A 23,079-nucleotide genomic window follows, 5' to 3' on the forward strand; every position below is an offset into this window, starting at 1 on the left:
CGGATTAGACGCAGACACTGCCCTACCTGCTGGAGAATCGCTGGAGAAGACACAATAGACAAGTAAACAAATATACAAGATGATGGTAGATAGAGTGACAAGTGTTAGGAACAAAAGAAAACTGGGTGATAGGTGAGAGAGAGAAACACCTGGATGGGGCAGAGTCTGTATTAGGTGATCAGGGAAAACCTCTCTGGTGATAGGAGATTTCAGCTCAGACCTGAATTATGAGAATGTGCCAGACAGGCAAAAAGCCTGGGCAGAGGGAATGAACACATAGTGTAAGGGCCCTGAGGCTGGGAGCTGTAGTAAGTGAGAGGGCAGTGAGAGGAGATACGAATAGAAGGTGGGAGTTCATTCATTTATTCAGTCAATATTTATTACTGAGCACTTTGTGCTGAACAATATCCTAGACACTATGAATACAGCACTGAAGAAAACCAAGTTCTAAGTCTTACTTTTATTCTAATGTGCAGGGCAGGCAAGAGGTAGGAAACAAACACATCCAACATTGGTCAGGTGTTGAGAGGTGTTGTGTACAATATTATTTTTAAATGGGGTGAGTCTTAGAGGGTGGTTGATTGGGGTTATTTTTGCAAGGTGGATTCAGAAATACTCTCACGTATGGTGGACAATTAAGCAGAGGTATGAATGAAATGAGGAAGCAAATCATATTTATCTGAGGTAAGAGCTTTCCAGGGAACAGAATGGTGACGCAAAGGCCCTGGGGAGGGTATGTGGTTGAAATAATGTTCAAGGAACAGCAAGGGGGCCTGGTGGCTTGACCAGAGTAAATTACAGAAGGGAAGACCAGAGGAGGTGAGAAAGGTGGGCAGAAACTTTATCATGCAGGGCCTTGTAGAATATGGTATGATTATGGATTCCATCTGAGCAAGATGGGAAATCACTGGACAGTTTTGTTCAGAGGATATGATTTGATTTATATATATATATTTTTAATTAATTTATTTTCGGCTGCGTTGGGTCTTCGTTGCTGTGCGTGGGCTTTCTCTAGTTGCGGCGAGTGGGGGCTACTCTTCGCTGCAGTGCACGGGCTTCTCATTACGGTGGCTTCTCTTGTTACAGAACACAGGCTCTAGGTGCGTGGGCTTCAGTAGTTGTGGTGCACAGGCTCAGTAGTTGTGGCTCGTGGGCTCTAAAGTGCAAGCTCAGTAGTTGTGGCGCACGGCCTTAGTTGCTCCGTGGCATGTGGGATCTTCCCGGACCAGGGCTCGAACCCGTGTCCCCTGAATTGGCAGGTGGATTCTTAACCACTGCACCACCAGGGAAGTCCTTTGATTTACATTTTGAAAAGGATCACTCTGAATGCTGTATGGAAAATAGCTGGAACTGGGGAAAGAATGGAATCAGGGAAACCAGCAGGCTCGTGCGTTCGTTCAGGCAATGGTGGCTCAGGCCAAGGTGATAGTCGTGAAGGAGGTCAGAAATAGTCAGGTTCTGGATATATCTCAAAGAAAGAGCTAACAGGATTTGCTGATGGATTGGATGTGAGGGTGAAAGAAAGAGATGGATCAAAGATAATGCAAATTTTTTTTTAATCTGAGTAATTGGCAGAATAGGTATAACCATCTGGGGCATTGAGTGTTGCTAGAGAAAGTGTTTCCAGAGCCCATGGACACTCTTTACCAATGGAAGTGAAGGCAATAAAGAAAATCATCAAAGGAACCTGAAAAGCAGTGGCCAGAAGAGTTAAGAGAGTGGTGTCCTGGAAAACAATGAAATAAAGTATTTCAAAGGATGGATGATCAGTTGTATCAAATGCTGTTGAGAGGTTGATGAAGGAGAGGACTGAGGATTGAACAGTGCTTCTGGCTGCAAAAAGGGATCGAGAAGTAGGGAACAACTTAATAAACATGCGACACTGAGAGAGGCTTTTGTCTGTTGAACTTTTGTTTGAAAAAGGGATTCATTCCAACATGTTTACATGATAGGAATGATGTTGTAGAGAGGTAAATGAATGATAATGCAGGAGAAGGAATTACTGTAGTGAGGTACCTTAGCAGGCAAGAAGGGTTGGACCCTATTGTACCACTGGAGGGGCTTGCTTTCAGTCTCAGCATGAAAAGTTAATTGTGTCAGGAGGGAGGGCAGAGTATGTGGATATGGATGTAGGCAGTTTGACAGGTTTGACGGTAGAACATATAGGATTTGTCTTCTGAGTGCTCCTATTTTCTCAGTGAACTACAGATCAAGGTCATCAGGTTAGAATGTTATGGATTAAGAACGGGGAAGGTGCAAATATTTTCTCCCATTCTGTAGGTTGCCTTTTCATTTTGTTGATTGTTTCTTTTGCTGTGTAGAAGCTTTTTAGTTTGATGTAATCCCACTCATTAATTTTTACTTTTGGTGCTTGTGCTTTTGGTGTCCTATCCAAAATAAATCATTGCCAAGACCAGTATCAAGGAGCTTTTCCCCTTTGTTTTCCTCTAGGAGTTTTACAGTATCAGGTCTTATGTTTAAGTCTTTAATTCATTTCAAGTTCATTTTTGTGAGTTGTGTAAGATCTTAAATGTTCTCACCGCAAAAAAGGAAATGGCAATTATGTGACTTGATGGAGGTATTAGCTACGGTAATCATTTTGCGATATCGAAGTGTTTCAAACTAACATGTTGTATACTGTCAACTCACACAATGTTATATGTCAATTATACCTCATTAAAGCTGGGGGAGAAAACAGTGTCAGGAAGACAGTACGTGCTCAATGAATATTTGTCGAATGAATGGATGAGAAAAAAATGGAGAAGGTGAAAAATAATGGTTGAAGGAGGAAAGTGTAAGCATGAAAGGACCAGGAAAAACACAGCAGGATTTCTGGACAGAGGGAAGGCCCACTTGTGGGTCCTGGCCACGAATTCAGATGTGAGACCAATCTGTGTCTTTGTGTTTTTCTCCAGTTACATTTAGCTGCTTGTGTGCAGGTGAGGAGTAAGTAGAAAAGTGAATTTAATGTTGACTGGAGTATTGCCAGGAGTGATCGCAAATCCTGGAATGAATTCTACTACTATCAACAGGCAACATTTTGTCAATTATAAGTAACTTGAAACTCTTGGGACTCTGTTGACACTATAGGAGATATTTGAAAAAGTACTGGAGAATTATTTAGAACAAAACCAAACCAAACCAAAAACCTTAATGACTCAACTCAGATTCAGCAAGTCAGAACTAATAAGGAAAGGAAAGAGTAATCCAATGACCATTTGGAAGCCAGACTTCCTTCACTGCGGAAGATTAGTGGAGGGGGACCTGTGAAGGACTTGACGGTTGTTCTGATTTTTTGCCTGAATAATTGCTGATATTGAAAATTTTTAAATTTTCAAATCTGATTCCATTTTCAGGTTATAGGAACTGTGCTATACGAAGTAGCAGGGAAGAAGAACCTTATAGCATTTAGCAACTGAAGATGGTCTAGTTGAAAGGTTCAAAACTAGAGTTCACAGATGTTCTGGGTGTCTTTCCAGGTGTGGACCGCAAACTGCTCCCCACTCTATGTACTGATGTGTGCCAAACTTAGACCACCGGGGCGGTAGTAGGTAGCAGCTCTAGTAGGCTGCCCTTGAGAAGTCACGACAGATCTGATCTCAGCAACAAAAAAGCTCAGTCTCACCTCAGCCACAGCCACGGGCAACTGGAAGAATCTCCAGTGAGGAAATCAGGGACATCTAGGGACCGGGGGAAGGCTACCATCCTGTAGGAGGCCTGGCAGAAAGCTTGGGCCTACCTCCTGAGATGGTATCTGCAGGGGATGACAGTTACATGGCTTTGCGCAAATTGTTATTAAAACCACTGAGAGTTTCAAGACTAGAACGCACAGACCCTGAATTAAGGTAGGAAGTCAAGACAGAAAGCCAAGGCCTTGGGGGTAGTGAGGATCAGAGCTGTCATACACTGAAATTAATGGTGCTGAAATGCCTAGTGTCGAAGCAATGGGAGCAGCTAGATTTGCTTTAAGGAGCCTGGTCCTTGGCTTTGAACAACTTATACAAAAATTGGGCAATCTGGGTGCAGTTAAGGACCTTAAAATTGATATGGATCCTGATAACTGAACATTTCAAATCCATACGTAAAACACGTTGCTGCTTCAGAAAACATACTACCTTGCTGAATAAAACAGCTGATCTGAAAAATCAAAGAACTAGGCCTCAGAGTTCCTGTAGACTTGGAACCAGAAAGAACACCTGCAAGTCATGATATGCAAAAGAATAACCCCTCAGGAATCAGAGGACATAGATGGTTGCACAGGTTGAAAGATGCCTTTTGGTTTATGAGTTTTTGAGGTCAGTTTACCCAGATCTATAGAAATATTTTGAGAAATGGCTACTATATGAAATAGTGCAGTGAACTGGCATGAAAAAGCCTCTATTATCTGAACCCTACGACTTGTAAATAAACCTGCAGTCTGACCGAATCAACTGAACTTTATTAAACATATTGTAGACACTGTTGCCTCAGCAGTGGTGACACCACTGTATCATTTTTGCCGCCTGCTAATAATGCAACTTAAGTGATGCTACTGGACTGAAGCTGGGTAGTTTATTTTTTTTCCCTTTAACTTCCAATGGATTCCGCAAATGCCTATTGATCTCTCTTTGAAGCAAGTGACAGGGAGTGGGCTAGGGATGTCTTAGTTCAGAATGAAGTAATACTTGTTAAAACAAAACAAAAACAAAAACAAAACAAAAGATGCAGAGGGAGAGATAGGCATTGAATTCTGTTCATTCATTCATACTTCCAGGGGGAATGTGTCTGGTGATTACTATTCCCAGCTACTAAGCTAGTAGCTGATGAAGAAACCATGGTCCTTGTCGTCAACAAGCTTGCAAAGGTAGGAAGGCAGATCCTCAAAATGACTTATCACTTTCCAACTATTTACCTTTCCCTTTTCTTTTTGTTATGAACAAATACTAAAGACCATTAAGCTATATCTAGCATGATGTGATACTGGAGTCAACAGTTAGACAAGTCTTATCTGCCTAATACTGTAATTTTTTCGAATTAAAATAGCAATCAGATCCATGAAGGGAAAGCAATTGTCGGTAGTGGCTCAGTGCTGCTCTCAGTATTCCAACAGAGGCATGCCTAAAGAAAACACCAAAATAATGGAGTCTTGCGTTCATTGCATTTACAGTTTTTAATGGTGTATCTTAAAATTAAGGCTTAGATAGGACGGTCTTAGCACTTAAACGTGGAAGAACAGAACAATCAAACATATTCTGTTTCTTAAGTTGAATAGAAAATGAGAGAAAACTATTCCAGAAACCGTTTCACCTCCAGGAATAGAGGAACTGTTGACTGAACTCTTATCTCTGAACATCCAGTCAGTTTAAATTTTATGTCAAACTACAAATTGTCATTGACACGTATCATCAACATAGAGCTGTTCTACCAAAAAGCCACTTTCCCTGGTGTGAATTCATCTCCTGCCTCTCAGCAGAACTTCAAATATGTTTTCAAATGTGCAATATTCAGTGCCTCTCATAAACCCCGAGGAAACCCCCAAAGAATTTCATTTCTAAGCACAGCTAATGTGAAGCTGAATCATCTTTCCAAGTGAGTCTCTGAAACATTCTTCGGAAGAGTGTGACCAGTCTGTAGAATGAGACTCTAGCCCTGCACATAATGAAAAGTCCAGCCCCGCACTTGCAAAATGTGGCAGGTGCTAAAGCTATCAGTTGATTCAGTGAGTCAACTCAGCTCTGATGTTCTTATCCTGAGCTGTAAATGAAAAAAAAAAAAAAAAAAAAAAAAAGCAGATGAGAGAAAACTTCCCAGAATCCATTGCCATGTCATCTGATCTGCATGAAATATTTCTGCAAGTGTGTTTGTGAATGGCTTAGAAGAGAGTGCTCTGGACTAGGAGGCAGGACTCGGTTCTAGTCTTTGCTTTGTAATTTCCGGAAGCTACACACCCATCTATTTCTATCATGATTGTTCTTTTAACCCAGCCCAATCCAAGCATCATTCACCATAGACCAACAGATGTGAGCTATGGATTGTGAAAGAACAGCCTGTCCTTGCTTGCATCTGCTCTCAATCTGGTCCCACTGGAATCTCGACCCACTTAGGTCTAGAAATTCGGCACAATTTATCTTTAATAATTCTGCTGCTGCACCTCCAAACTTGCTGTTTTAATTGGGTCACCTTGTGTATCCTGAATGTCTCCTCAAGGACTCTTCTCAGACTACCCTTATTGTTTGTTTTTGAACTAGACAAACTTCAAGAGGATCCCCTGCCCAAATGACACCTTGAAGGCCCACATGGCTGTTTGAACTGGTGCCTACCTAGTCCCCTGGGTTGGGTGGGAGACACAGTGGGACTCACTTTTTCTCTGTAAAATGAGGGGATGACACAGATGAGTGTGTGGTACCTTCCTGCTCTCTCCCTACAAATAAATGATTCTTCGGTTAAAGGACTAAGTAAATAGCAATGTCATGGGAAGACACACCTTTCTAAAATGTTCATATTTTAAATTCTGCCTATTCCGCTTATGATTAACAGTAGAAAATATAGGATTTAGTCATTATGCACAAGAAAGTAAAACCCTTTGTTTAATTATGTCAGAGGAATGAAATCAAATCTGGTAGCTTATATATATCACGGAAATTACCGACTTCTTGATACTCAGAAAGACATATTTAAGGGAGGAATTTTTACTCCCTTGTCCCAACCAAGGGAACTGCCACATTTGGACATTCACCCTGTCCTCCACCCCTTTCATAGCTTCTCCTATGGGAGACAGTGTGAGTCCCACTGGTCAGTCTGATGCAGCTATTATGACAGTTTTTACCATAGGGCACACTGACTAGACCTTTAAGGTTTGGTCTCAAATGACCTTCCTCTTTCACTTCCTACCGTATTTTATATGAAAACATTTTCAATGTCAATAAGAGAAGATCCCTAGAGGCTGTAAAAACCTGAAGGCAACTAAGCTAGTGGTTGGGGTCACTCAGTAGAAGTCGATTCCGCCCTTTATGAGAAGGTATGAAGTTGTATTAGCATCGGTGTGCAAACATGTAAACATCAGTAGGACCACAGTATTGATAAAGTCATCCTTGTGACTGTCTTCAGTATACCTCTTCCCCCAGCTAGTATGTCTGTTTCTCTAAAAGCTCCCATAGAAATTCTTGGCCATCCTTCGTTCTGCAGGAAAAACAAACCATTCTTCCCAGTGTCCCAACGCTGGTAGATTAATTCAAGTTCATGCGTTGATGTGTTATCCTTGTGAGGACAATACTTTGGATCAGAAGGCCTCCCAGACTAGGCAGATATCTACACGTAAGGATAAACATTCATGGCACAAAGAGGTCCAATTAATTGGCAGTAACACTTCCTAACATCCAGTATTATTTCCTCAAATTCTCTTTTCAACCAGTATTGTAGTACTGGATACCATGTGCAGCAGTGGCTTCACTCGCCTAACCCAAACCAATTGCCTACCTTGAATTTCCAGCACGTGATAGTGATTCCCACTTGTGCTGGTATCTACATAAATTGCCTCATTCCTTTTGTGACTTAACTGGGTGGAGACAGAAACAAAACAGAAATGAAACACTGAGTGTCTACAGAGAAAAGCAGTGCTAGGGACATTCCCTTTTCACTTACACAGCAACATCAGTCTTCTCTGCTGTTTGCCCTGGTAAAATTTTCATGCCAAGGACAGACAGTGTCACTGCTATGATAATACCCATTAAGTTTGTATAGCACTTTACTACTACAAAAATCTTTCATCTCTATTTTATTTAATCTTCTACGTATGTGGATGACTTCAGTCGCCTCGGTAATTTATTCTGCTCCACTTAAGACATTAACAAATACATGTTTCAATATAACATTCATCATGACTAATGTCCTAAATCTGGGTAATGTCAATTGGTGTGGCCGCAGAGGTTTGGCTCAAGACCAATTTCCATTCAATTTAATCAGTATTGATTCTTCCAATTCTCCACCAATATGCCAATGGGTGGAAGTTACAGGGAAGCAAAGCCCAGTTCAATATAACGACAGCCTTTCAGACCAACAGCGTTGTTCAAAAATGGTACAGGCTGTCTCAGGAAGCAGTGAGCTCCTTGTCACTGGAGGCATTCAACAGATGACTGGTTGATCACTTGAAGAGAAATTATAGAGAAAGTTCTCGAATTAGATATTGGCATGGTATAGATGATTTTAGTCCCAATATTGTTAAGTCCATGCAATGAATCCATTTAGCCTGTGGTCTATGATCATAGAACTGGGCCCATCATTTTAGAAACTTTTTGTCTAGGGCTTGGTTTCTAAGCCAAATTATTGGTTTTCTTATCTCATGAACATACAACCATTCAAGAACTACTTTCTGCATCTTATATTTCAGGTTTGGGTATAAATCGACAAATGTCACATATCTGCGTATGGATTCTGAATATTCATAACATGTTTCTCTCCTGTCCACAAAAAAGTAAACAAACAAAAAAGCTATGTTAGTCAAGGCAAGTTGTAACAAATGTAGAATATAGTATGAAACAATCACATCTCTCAATCTTTTCAAATCAACACACCGTTTCCATTTAAAAAAAAAAAAATTGTCTTTCTTCTACGGAAATGATAGCTACAAACTTTCATCTGTCAGCTTCTGTCAGACTCCCAGATCCTTCAGCCCAATTTCCATGGACCATGTAGCACTGGCCTGTCTGCTCAGCACCAAAGCAAGCCCTGGAGTTGTTAGTCCATTTTCTAGTAGAGAAGATATTTTAAGGAATACTATATGAGAGCTCTCAATTCAGATTTAAGTGAACATTTATGGTAAATTCACACCGGCCAGACCTTTTCAACACCCCTGCATTCTTCACACTTAAGGGCATACCCCATAGCAGGTTGCCTCTAGACTTTCCCTCACCCTGCAGCCAGCCTTTCTGCCTATAGCAGGATGGCTCAAAATCTTCTGTGGCACTTACTTGATCCATGATAAAACAGTGCATCCTTGTTATGCCTAACATGGAGAGAGGACCTGCTTTGCCATTGCTGCCCCCTCCCTGTCCAGCCATTTCTCTCCAATTCTCTTTTCTCCAATCAATATAGACACAGAGAACAAAAGAGCAGGTCCACGGCACAAACCAGTGGTATGCAAACTGTAATGCTCATCGGAATCACGTGGAGTGCTGGTTCAAACACAGATGGCAGTAGGTCTGGAGTGGGGCCTGGTAATTTACATGACTCACAAGCTCTCAGGTGAGGAAGATGATGGTCCTGGGCTCACGCTTGAAGAATCACTGGCATAAGGAGAAATCTAACAAGGTACTTAGTTGCCTGTCTTCCTCATTACAGACACCTCCAATCTCTATGAGTGAATTTCTTGGAGCCCTTTCACTTATCTTCTGATAAAGAAGTTCCCATTTCTTTTCTCCAACAGGGTGAATTTCCATAAGGTCCCTGATGCACGCTTTCCAGCACTCTGTACCTTTTTCTCTAGTCGAACACTGGGATTTGCAGAACCTGCTCAGCTGCTTTTTAGTAAGCTCTGCAAGGGGGTGTGTGTATTAGTTTCCTGGGGCTGCTGTACAAAGTACCACAAACGGAGTGCATAAGGCAGCAGAACTTTGTCGTCTCACAACTCTGGAGGCTAGAAGTCGGAGATCAAGACGTCAGAAAGGTTGGTTCTTGCTAGGGGCTGTGTGGGAGAATCTGTTTCATGCCTCTCTCCTAACTTCTGGTGGTTTCTGGCCATCTTTGGAATTCCTGGGCTTGTAGATGGATTATCCCATCTCTGCCTTCATGTTCATCTGGCATTCACCCTGTGTTGCATGTCTGTATACAATTTTCCCCTTTTTATAAGGATACCAGGCATACTGGGTTAGGGCCCAGCCTACATCCTCTTAACCATTACAAAGCCCCTATTTTCAAATAAGGTCACATCCTGAAGCACTGATGGTTTGGACTTCAACATATGAATTTGGGAGGGGGACACAGTTCAAATCATAACAGGGTTTCAGGCCCCCATGATAACCTGACTTTCTTTAAATTATAGGTTGTTTGAAGACTCTTTGTCTTCAGGTTTTGGATCCTAGTCACCAGTCGGGGGTTCCAGGAAATGTCCTGCTTCACGACCTATTATAAATACATTCATGGGGGTGAGTGGGAGGCGGGGGGCAGGCAGGGCCTTATTGACAGCTGTCTTGGATGTGGTCTATCATGAATTACCCTGGAGAAGAAAATGATGTCTCTTAGGGTAAACATTCCCTCATTCTTCTTCTTTGGCTAGAATTTCCCTGGACATTATTGTTCGTCATTTTTTCACACGATCAATAGGATTATATTGTTCACAACAACAGTAAGAAAAAAAAATTTAAAGCCCGGCAGCAACAACACTTGTTGGATTTAGATTTTTGAGATTAACGTGAGGGTGAATAGACAACTTTATGACAAGAAGTCTTTTTATTCAGTAATCTGCTTTGTCTTTTCATTTATTCAAGACATCTGTGGTGTTCCTCTGTAAGTGTAATTTTCTAAAGATAGCTTTTGCAATATCTGGTTAAGTTTATCTCTAAATATTTTTGTATACAAAATAATGGAAACAATCTTATTTTTATTAACAACATGTATGGGAATCAACCCCAATGGAGAACTGTTTCTTTGGGTAAGTGATTAAATAAACCCTGGCAGAAACTTGAATTTTAGGACGTGTCTTTCGGTAGGTATATGGGAATGTAAGCAGACGGGTCTTGCTCTGCAATGAGACAGGGAAATAGGAACATATTGACATTTGTCTGAGAAAAGAGGAATGAAGAACAGGGACAAGTCAGGGATGAATGGAACCTTGATTGGCAGGAAGAACAAAAACTGAGTATATTAGAAAAAAGCAGTATTTCATGGGGCCTTTCTACATGGTGCGTTTGTGTCCTCTGAGAGGATGTCAAGATTCGAATAGACAAGCAAGAAATTTATTGAGAGAAAATCCTGTAAGGGAAAAAAAGTGGAGTGAGCTGAAAAAAGTGGAGAGCACCTTCAGCCTATGATACTGATCTGACACTTGGGAAGGAGAGAGCGGAGGAAGGAAGGACTGGGTAGGAAGAATCTCCAAGTGTAGTGTAACTGACAAAGTTTCTATCAGGCTGATATCAATGTTCCATAAGGTACTGAGCTAATCATTGACATTCCTCTTTGGCATAAGATGAATTATACTCTGGAATTTAAAATATTGGCCTATTTTGGTTTTCTTGAATTAAAAGTATAACATGATGGTGAAGAGACTGCAGTCTAGAGTTCAGCAGACTTGTGTTCAATTCCTACACCGGATCTTGAAGCACTGATTTTTTTTTTTATCTTGATTGGAGTGTAATTGTTTACAATGGTGTGTTAGTTTCTGCTGTATAACAAAGCAAATCAGCTATACGTATACATATATCCCCATATCCCCTCCCTCTTGCGTCTCCCTCCCTATCCCACCCCCCTAGGTGGTCACAAAGCACCAAGCTGATCTCCCTGTGCTATGCGGCTGCTTCCCCCAGCTATCTTTTTTCTTTTTCTTTTTCTTTTTTTTTTTTTTTTGGTGGAAAGGAAAGTTTGCTTTATTTTGGATTCCGACAACTGGGAGTGGGGGGGACGGTGGACTCCTGTCCAAAGGCCAACTCCCCCCGCCCCCAACAATCAGGGGGCAAGAGCTTTTATAGACGGAGGGAGGGGGCTACATGCAGAAACAGCACAGTCAGCTCTGTCAGTCGTCTTGAAATTGGTCATGCGGTGGTCTGATCAGCGTCATCTTGATTGTTTTAGGTACAGTTAATCTTCAGTTCCAGGGTCAGTTTGTTTCCATTTCTTTGAGGCCAATTCTCGGACTTGTGGCAGCTAATGTCATGGCAGCTAACTTCTTCCATGTGGTGGAGGTTTCAGTACCTATAAGACAGCTCACAGGACACGGCTCAGAATATTATCTATAGCCCTTGAGAGGAAACTAAAGGTCCTTGACTATGCTTAATGACTAAACTATTATTATTTAGTCTTGTTGGACTGTTTTCCTTTGTTTCTGCATTTTCTCACTTCTCTGATTAAACTTATTCTTTGGCTAAAGTTTTTGTTCACAGACAAAAGGCAGGCTGAAGATATGGGGGGGGGGGAAGGAACAGAGGGTCCTGCTTCCTTTCAACCTTACAACTACCCATTGGACAAAGCAAGTAACATGGCCCAGCCCAGAGTCAGAGTGGGAGGGCCCTACAAATTTACATAGCAAAGAGTGTGGATAGAGAGAGTCATTAATGCCATCAGTCTACCACACAAGGTTTTTTTTTTTTTTAACATCTTTATTGGAGTGTAATTGCTTTACAATGGTGTGTTAGTTTCTGCTTTATAACAAAGTGAATCAGTTATACATATGTTCCCATATCTCCTCCCTCTTGCGTCTCCCTCCCTCCCACCCTCCCTATCCCACCCCTCTAGGTGGTCACAAAGCACGGAGCTGATCTCCCTGTGCTATGCGGCTGCTTCCTACTAGCTATCTATTTGACATCTGGTAGTGTATATATGTCCATGCCACTCTCTCACTTCGTCCCAGCTTACCCTTCCCCGTCCCCGTGTCCTCAAGTCCATTCTCTACGTCTGCGTCTTTATTCCTGCCCTGCCGCTAGGTTCATCAGTACCGTTGAAACACTGATTTTATCTTTTGATCTTTTTAGTCTTTTCTTTCTTCATTTGTAAAAGAGAGTAATATTAGTATCTACCTCATAACACTTTTTTTCCCTCACTTGATTCCCATAATAACCCTGGAGGAGCGATACCATTTACCCTTTTAATTTTTTAAATTAATTTATATTGGAGTGTAGTTGATTTAAAGTGTTGTTAGTTTTTGCTGTACAGCAAAGTGACACATATACAGTTACACATATACATATATCCACTTTTTTTAAGATTCTTTTCCCTTATAGGTTGTTACAGAGTATTGAGCAGAGTTGCCTGTGCTATCTAGTAGGTTCTTATTAGTTATCTATTTTATACATGGTAGTGTGTATATGTCAATCCCAATCTCCCAAATTATCCCTCCTCCCCCCACTTGGTAACCATAAGTTTGTTTTCTACATCTGTCACTCTATTTGTTTTGTAAATAGGTTCATTTGTACCATTTTTTTTTAGATTCCACATATAAGTGATATCATACGATATTTCCCTTTCTCTGACTTACTTCACTCAGTATGACAATCTCTAGGTCCAACCATGTCACTGCAAATGGCATTATTTTGTTCTTTTTTATTGCTGAGTAATATTCCATTGTATTATATACCGCATCTGTATCCGTTCATCTGTCGATGGACATTTAGGTTGTTTCCATGTCCTAGCTATTGTAAATAGTGCTGTAATGAAGATTGGGGTGCATGTGTCTTTTTGAATTATGGTTTTCTCTGGATACACGCCCAGGAGTGGGACTGCTGGATCATGTGGTGGCTCTATTTTTAGTTTTCAAAGTAACCTCCACACTGTTCTCCATACTGGCTATACCAATTTACATTCCCACCAGAAGTGCAGGAGGGTTCCCTTTTCTCCACACCCTCTCCAGCATTCATTGTTTCTAGATTTTTTGATGATGGCCATTCTGACTGGTGTGAGGTGATACCTCATTTGTAGTTTTGATTTGCATTTCTCTAATGATTAGTGATGTTGAGCATTCTTTCATGTGTTTGTTGGCAATCTGTATATCTTCTTTGGAGAAATGTCTATTTAGGTCTTCTGCCCGTTTTTGGATTGGGTTGTTTGTTTTTTTTGATATTGAGCTGCATGAGCTGCTTTTAAATTTTGGAGATTAATCCTTTGTCCGTTGCTTCATTTGCAAATATTTTCTCCCATTCTGAGGGTTGTCTTTTCATCTTGTTTATGGTTTCCTTTGCTGTGCAAAAAAAGCTTTTACGTTTCATTCGGTCCCATTTGTTTATTTTGGGTTTTATTTCCGTTTCTCTAGGAGGTGGGTCAAAAAGGATCTTGCTGTGATTTATGTCATAGAGTGTTCTGCCTATGTTTTCCTCTAAGAGTTTTATAGTGTCTGGCCTTACATTTAGGTCTTTGATCCGTTTTGAGTTTATTTTTGTGTATGGTGTTAGGGAGTGTTCTAATTTCATTCTTTTACATGTAGCTGTCCAGTATTCCCAGCACCACTTATGAAGAGACTGTCTTTCTCCACGTAATATTTTTATAAGTATTAAATTAGGTAATGTGTATAAAGCACACAGCACCAGGATCTACAGCATGCAAAGGTTCAATACAAGTAGTTTATTATGATCACTGCTACTACTATTACTCCTACTAAAAAAGATCCTACTTTTTCACAGTAGATTATTCTTGAACTATACTACTAGATTTGATCGTTAGCATTTTACTTCACATTTTGAATCTATAGTCATATGACAGATTGGTTTATAATATTTTTCTCTTTTTAGAATTTATCAAATTTTCCTGTTGAGGTTATGACTGCATCACTGAATATTCTAATTTTTGCTCTACACACAGGTGATTTAAAGGGAAATATATAACTTCATGGAACGTGTATTAGTTTGCTAGGGTTGCCTTAATAAAGGACCACAAACTGGGTGGCTTAAACAACAGAAATTTATTGTCTTAGAGGTCTGGAGGCTAGAAGTCTGAAATCAAGCTGTCAGCAGGGTCATGCTTCCTCTGAAACCTGTAGGGGAATCTTTTCTTGCCTCATCCTAGCTTTTGGTGGTTTGGCAGCAAACTTTTGCAATCCTTGTCTCGTAGCTGCCTTCATCATCATGTGGCACTCTCCTTGTGTGTCTCTGTGTCTTCACGTGCCCATCTTTTTTTTTCTTCCCAGCTTTACTGAGGTATAATTAACAAATGCAAATTATATTTAAAGTATAAAGTATGGTGATTTGACATACCCAAACATTGTGAAATGATTACCAGTCAAGCTAATTAACACATTCATCACCTCACATAGTTATCATTTCTTTTGTGTGTTAAGAATACTTAAGATTTATTCTCTTAGCAACTTTCAAGTATGCAATACAGTAGTCTATATTGACTATAGTCACTATTCTGCATAGTAGATCTTCAGAACTTATTCATCTTATAATTGAAAGTTTATACTTTGTGACTAATATCTTCCCATTCCCCACCCCCCGGCCCCCCCCGGCCCCCCCCCCCCCCCCCCCCGTCCAGCCCCTGGTAACCACTATTCTACTCTCTGCTTCTATGAGTTAAAGTTTTTGAGATTCCACATATAGGTAAAAGCAAACAGCATTTGTTTGTCTTTCTGTGTCTGGCTTATTTCACTAAGCATCATGTCCTTCTGGTTCACCCATGTTGTGGCTAATGGCAGGATTTCCTTCTTTTTAAGGCTGAATAACATTCCATTGTACGTATATAACACATTTTCCTTATCTAATCTTGTATCACAGATATTTAAGATGTTTCTGTATCTTGGTTATTGTAAATAATGCTGCATGAACATGGGAGTGCAAATCTGTCTTTGCAACACTGATTTCATTTCCTTTAGAAATATACCCAGAAGTAGGATTGCTGGATTGTACAGTAGTTTTATTTTTAATTTTTAGTTTTAAGTTTGTGAGGCACCTCCATACTGTTTTCCATAATGCCTATACCAATTTTCACTCCCACCAACAGTGTACAAGGGTTCCCTTTTTTCCACACCTGGCCAACACTTGTTATCTTTTTGATAATAACCATCCTAACCCGTGTGAAGTGTATCTCAGTGTGGTTTTCATGTACATTTCCCTCATGTTTACTGATATTCAGCACATTTTTATGTTACTACTGGCCATCTGGATATCTTCTTTAGATAAATGTCTATTCAGGTCCTTGGCTCATTTTTTAATCAGATTATTTGATTATTTTTCCCATTGAGTTGTATGAGTTCCTTACATACACTGGATATTAATCCCTTTTCAGTTATATGGTTTGCAAATATTTTTCCTCTTCTGTAGATTGCCTTTTCTTTTTGTTGATGGTTTCCCTTGCTGTACAGAAGCTTTTTAGTTTGATCGAGTCCAACTCACAGAGTGAGCTTTGAAGCATTTCTTCCTCTTTAACTTCTTGTTAGAATTTGGCATTTCTTCTTCTTTTAAATGTTTGCTAGAATGTACCCATAAAACCATCTAGTCCTGGGCTTTTCTTTGTGGGGTTTTTTTGATTACTGCTTAAATATCCTTACTTGTTATTGCCCTGTTCAGATTTCATACTCAAGATTCAGTCTTAGTAGACTGCATGTTCCCAGGAATTTATTAGGTTTTCCTATTTATAGGTTATCCCATTTGTTGGCATATAATTATTTATAGTAGCCTCTTATGATCTTTTGTATTTATGTGGTATCAGCTGTAATGTCTCCTCTTTCATTCATAATTTTGAGTCCTTTCCTTTTTTTCTTTGTTAGTGTACATTATGGTTTGTCACCCTTGTTTATCTTTAAAAAAAACAGCTCTTTCTTTGATTGTTTTTTTTTTTCTATTTTCTTTCTAGTCTCTATTCGATTTATTTCTGCTTTAATCTTTGTTATTTCCTTTCTTCTTCTATCTTTGGGCTTAGTTTGTTCTAGTTTCTTGAGTAATGTTTGGTTATTTATTTGAGATTTTTCTTTTTTCTTAATGTGGTCATTTATTGCTTTCAAGTTTCCTCTTAGAACTGCTTTTGTTGCATCCCATAAACTTTGGGATGGTGTATTTCTGTTTTTTCATTAGTCTCAAAATATTTGATTTTCCTTTTGATTCCTTCTTTCACTCATTCATTGTTCAGAAGTTAGTTGTTTAATTTCTACATGTTTGTGAATTTTCCAAATTTCTTCCTGTTACTGATTTCCAGTTTCATACCACTGTGGTTAGAAATGACACTTGATATGATTTCAGTTTTCTTAAATTTTCTAAGATATGTTTTGTGGCCTCACATATGATCTATCCTAGAACATGTTCCATGTGCTCTGGAGAAGAATGTATATTCTGTGCTATTAGACAGAATGTTTGGTATATGTCTGTTTGTTAGGTTCATTTTGTCTATAGTGTTGCTTAAGTCTGCTCTTCCCATATTGATTTCTGTCTGGATGATCTATCCATTGTTGAAAGTCGGGTACTGACATCCCCTGCTATTATTGTTGCTGTTTCTCCCTTTAGTTATGCTATTATGCTTTATATATTTAGGTGCTACAATGTTGGGTACATATATATGTACAATTTTTCTATCCTCTTGATGAATTGACCCCTTTATCATTGTATAATGACCTCTTTTGTCGCTTGTTAGAGTTTTTGACGTAACGTCTATTTTTTCTGATGTAAGTATAGCCACCCCTACATCCTATTGTTACCATTTGTATGGAATATCTTTTCCATCCCTTCACTTTTAGCCTATGTGTGCCTGTAAAGCTAAAGTGAGTCTCTTGTAGGCAGTATACTGTTGGAACTTAGTCAGTATGCACTTTTGATTGATTGATTGGAGAACTGTTTGGAAAATTTAATCCATTTACAGACTGCAGCTGGGAAGAGCTTGAGCCAAGTCTCAGGGATGCTTCAGGATCCCTGAAGCATTTGGACTGAGGTCAGCAGTCCTGCCTCTAGGAGCACAGATGGGCATTTCCCCCACTGGGTCCCTCAATGGACAGGACTGCTTCTGGATGATGGCTGAAAGTAGCAGGAGGCAGTTTACACGGTTGTTTCAGGATCCACTGTTGGAACAAGGTCAGGAGGCCTGTTTCCAGAAATGTGGACAAGCATATCACCCACTGGTTCCCTGAGTGGGCAAGACTGCTCCCAGACCCTAGCTGCGAAGGGCTAGAGCCAAGATACAGGGCCACTTCAGAATCTGTAGTGGGACTCAGGTTGGTGGGCCTGTGTTTGGGGACAAGGACGTGTGTCTACCTCCCAGTCCCTGGGTGGGCAGGAGTGCTCTAGACCTCCTCTGAGAGGAAATGGAGCTGAGGTACAGGGCTGTTTCAGGGTCCACAAATGGGACCAAGTTCAGCAGGCCTGTTACCTGAGGCACAAGTGGGCCTGGCTCCTCCCAGGTCCCTTGACAAATGGTGCTGGTGGCAAGACCAAGGTCAAGGGGCTATAGCTGAGTCCGAAAGGGGAAAGTCTGTTTCTGGGTCTGTAGTCAGGACCATGGTTAAATTGCTGCCTTCTCAAAACATCTCTCCTTGCTCTTGGGCTCCATCAGAGTTTAGCAACCCCCTACCTGGATCCCAACATTCCAACAAAGGCACTTCTGTCTGTGGATGGCTGTCAAATTATCATTGCTCTGGGAGAAAATGAATAGGGGATCTCCTGTTCTGCCATCCTGCTGATGTCTTCTTCATGGCCATCTTCTTAGAAGGAGACTATTCATATTGGATTAGGGGCCCAGCAACTCCAGTATGACCACCTCTTCAATGATTACATCTGTTAACAACCCTATTCCAAATAAGGTCACATTTTGAGGTACTGGGGGTAGGGACATCAGCATATCTTTTGGGGGGACACAATTCAACTCATAAGAGAAGGCTATAGAAGGTTATATCAATAGAAGATGTTGTTATTAAATGAACACTGCATTTCAGAATCAAGGAGATATACTGGAAGCCCGTCAGCCATTGGTCAAGTATTTAGAACTCAGATCTTGAAGTATTTATTTCCAACATTTTATTGAACTAGGAAAAGGAGAAACTGGAAAGGAATATGGAAGAAAGAAAGAAAGTGATTGATTTGTCAAAATGTTAAAAATATTTTCCAGGGCTTCCCTGGTGGCGCAGTGGTTAAGAATCCGCCTGCCAATGCAGGGGACACCAGTTTGAGCCCTGGTCTGGGAAGCTCCCACATGCCGCGGAGCAAATAAGCCCATGCGCCACAGCTACTGAGCCTGTGCTCTAGAGCCCACGAGCCACAACCACTGAAGCCCGCGCGCCTACAGCCCATGCTTCGCAACAAGAGAAGCCACTGCAATGAGAAGCCTGTGCACCACAACGAAGAACAGCCCCCGCTCACCGCAACTAGAAGAAAGCCCGCACGCAACAGTGAAGAAGACCCAACGCAGCCAAAAATTAAAAAAAAAAAAAAAATTTTTTTCCAGTATTTTTCAAGCAGGCATCTAGATTCTAAGTCTTTTAGTATCTCTGAGGAGCAGCTGAGATGACAAATAAGAATAAATGCACATATTTTAAAAGGGCATTTGTTCATGTTTGGAAACAATGAAGGCAAGACATGATTTTTTTTTAAATTGAAAAATACAAGAAAGTGTAAAGAAGTAGATAAAATTATCCATATTCTTATTACCAGACATTCATTGTTATAAAACAAATATAAATTTCTAAAATCATTAAGACTTATTTGTGAATTAAATAAAATTCTCACATATACGTAACTACTCTTTCAAGTAATTGTAGACGCTTTTGTAAAATGAATATATATTAATATAAACCATTAATGGAATAGGAATAGCTTTTTTATCTTGGATTTTGTTTTTTTAATCAACACTTACCAAGCTACTAATGCAACTATTAACAAATAGTCTGATTTTTTGATGTTATAAAGAGAACACAGGATAGATTTCCCACAGACACTATCTGAGATTCTTTTTTGTCATTTAATGTTATGTTGTGAGAAAATGTAGACTACAAATACCATTTAATGTTAGGCACCATAAATTAAATGAAAAATAGCTCTTCTGTTGACATTAAACATATTATGTCAACTCTATTATTTGTAAACTGGTAGGTTTTATTCTTCGCTATTCAAATAACGGTGTTGCATATGTAAAGTTTATGACAGAACTGAGTAAGTCTGTCCCTTAGTTGCTAAAGACAACATGACTTTTTAAAAATCATATTTGATCCTATTTACAAATGATTACCAAGAACGGTTTGAAAAGCTGCAAAAGTTCAGGGATAAGAAAAATTCCTCACACTGTAACTGGCTCATTTGATTACGAAAGGAAAAGCAATGTGCAAAGGTAGGCAAAGCACTTGATTAGAAAGCAGAGACCTGGAACCTAGCCTTGGCTCTGCTACTGTACAGCCATGAAACTTTGTTTAAATGTCCTCATCTATAATATAAAAGGATTACTCCATTGGGTCCCTAATGGCCTTTCCAGCAATGATACTTAAGTACAGAAAAGTTCTCATATACGCTTTATCAGTTTCTCCTGATGTTAACATATTACATAACCTTGGTCCATTTGGGGAGACTTATGGTTTTGATCATTCCTTGGGAGTATTCATTTTACTGCTAAATCATTTAATTCATTTACCAAGTATTTATTGGACACCTACTGTGTGCTGGGCACATATTCAAGCAATATGTACCAGGCATTCTCCTGGATGGACTGGAGTTGTTGGGGCTGGAGGGAATGGGAATTTCATGCTGCCTTATAGTGAAAGGAAACAGACAATACTAGATAAATAAATAAGTAAAATAAGTAGTATATAGATGAAAATAAGTGCTAAAAAGAAACATAAAGGAAAAAGGAAAGGGACTCCAGGCAGCCTGGGGAAATGCCATTTCAGATAGTGGCCAAGGAAGTTTCCACTGTTTGTTAGGTAACTTTCACTTGAGTAATTAACTAGAGGAAAATAGGGACAAGCCGTGAAGATATCTGCGAACAACATTCTAGGCACAGAAAGAAAATGCAAAGTTCTTGAGGTAGAAATATGCCTGGTGTGTCTGAAGAACAGCAAGGCGGCCAGTGTGTCTAAACCAGAGTCAACAGGGGGGAGAGTAATTTGAGAACAGGTCAAAAAGGTAATTGGTGTGATTGATTGTATAGAAATTTTTAAGCCGTTATAATGACTAATGTGATGAGATGGAGAAAATAAGAGAACTTTAGGATATGTTTTAAAAATCTAGTCAGGTGGGATGGGGAGGGTGGGAGGGAGGGAGATGCAAGAGGGAAGAGATATGGGAACATATGTATATATATAACTGATTCACTTTGTTATAAAGCAGAAACTAACACACCATTGTAAAGCAATTATACTTCAATAAAGATGTTAAAAAAAAAATCTAGTCAAGAGGACAAGCTGATTAATTGGATGAGAGAAGGTGACTGAGGAAAAGAGAGAAATGAAGGATGACTGAGAGTTTTGACTTGAGCAAATGGGTAAATAGATTCTGGTGCCATATAGGAGGATGAGAAAGACTTAGGAAAAAAAACAGGCTTGAGTAGGGAAAAGGACAGGAAAACTGACTTTCTTTTTAGATAGCCAAAATGACAGCTAGTTGTAGCAACTCAAGACTAGACATATAAATCATATTAGCATATAGATGATATGTAAAGCCACGGGCTGGGTGACAATACCTAAGGAGAGAGTTTATACAGAGGAAAGATGATGTTGAGCTGTGCAGCATTAAGAGTTCAAACAAAGAGGGAGACAGCAGAGAACACTAGAAAGAAAGAACCAGTTAATTAAACAGGAGGGAAAACAGAAGAATGTGGTGTCCCAGAAGCAATGTTAAGAAAAGTGTTCAAAGAAAGAATGATCACCTGTGTCAAATGCTGCTGAGAGGTCGAGTACAATGAGAACCAATGATCAACCACTGGTTTTGTCAATGAGAACATTACTGGTGACTCTGACAAAAAATTGTTTCACTGGAGTCCTTAAGATGAAAGCTTGATTGATAGGAGTGAGTTTAAGAGAGAATGGAAAGAGGAAAAGAAGAGGCAAGGGTTTAAACAGTTAAAGGAATTTTCCTGAAAAGTAGAGCAGAGAAAAAGGGAAGAAGATAGAGGGATATGTCAGCATTCTGTAAGGTGACATATATTAGGGAATGCTGACTTAGTCAAATGCTGACTTAGTCATTAGAATGTTTCAATAGAGGGGGAAAATTGATGAGACATAAAAGAAAGGATATTATTGCAGGAGAGAAGCCCTTACATGGACAAGAGGGTTGATATTCAGCATCTAAGTTAGTTAGCCTTAGAAAGGAGAGAGTTCATCCATGGAGACTAGTGAGGATGTAGGTACAGATGCTGCTATCTAAGGAACATGCACACCCTCATTCTGACTGTTTCTATTGGCTCAGTGAAATAGAAAGCATGGCCATCAACAAAGAGTGGTAATAGGAAAGAGTGTGAAAGAAATTTGAAGAAAGTAGAGAAAGTGTATAACAGTTGCCTCAGAGAGTGGGAGAATAAATTAACTAGGTCAGAATAAATTAATGCAGTCAGACACTGCTGAGGGTCCGCCTGAGCTCAGCACCATACATGTAAGGTGAGAACCAATGGTATGGTATGTTGTCGTGTTCCAAGCACACTAAGCCCCTAAGTTATAGTTAAATGTGGATTTAACTAGGGTTTGGTTTTTGAATGCTATTCAGTTTAGTCCCTAACTATAAATATGGATGCAACAATGAATCACCAAATATTTGGTTAAAATCATTGCCAACAGAGGAAGCAATCTCAACAAAAACTACTAACCCATGAAGAAATCATTGTGAGGAGGTTAAAGCAGTTAAAACCTATTAAATGCTCAGAATAGAGCATGGCATGGGATTACTTTTTAAAAATGTTTGTAATTATTACCATTTTGAAAAGAAATATCAGACAATCTGTGAAGTATGTGAAATTAACATCCGTGGGAGATTCAAGGACTATTACGTGCAAAAAGAAGAACAAATTGCTATAGAAAAAAAGAATTTATCCAAAAATGGGCAGAAGACCTAAATAGACATTTCTCCAAAGAAGATATACAGATTGCTAACAAACATATGAAAGGATGCTCAACATCACTAATCATTAGAGAAATGCAAATCAAAACTACAATGAGGTATCACCTCACACCAGTCAGAATGGCCATCATCAAAAAATCTACAAAAAGTAAATGCTAGAGAGGGTGTGGAGAAAAGGAAACCCTCCAACACTGTTGGTGGGAATGTAAATTGATACAGCCACTATGGAGAACAGTATGGAGGTCCCTTAAAAAAACTAAAAATAGAACTACCATATGACCGAGCAATCCCACTGCGGGGCATATACCCTGAGAAAACCATAATTTAAAAAGACACATGCACCCCAATGTTCAGTGCAGCACTATTTACAATAGCCACGTCACGGAAGCAACCTAAATGCCCATTGACAGACGAATGGATAAAAAAGATGTGGTACATATATACAATGGAA

Source organism: Eschrichtius robustus, chromosome X (genome assembly GCF_028021215.1).
Source record: "Eschrichtius robustus isolate mEscRob2 chromosome X, mEscRob2.pri, whole genome shotgun sequence".
Lineage (NCBI taxonomy): Eukaryota > Metazoa > Chordata > Mammalia > Artiodactyla > Eschrichtiidae > Eschrichtius > Eschrichtius robustus.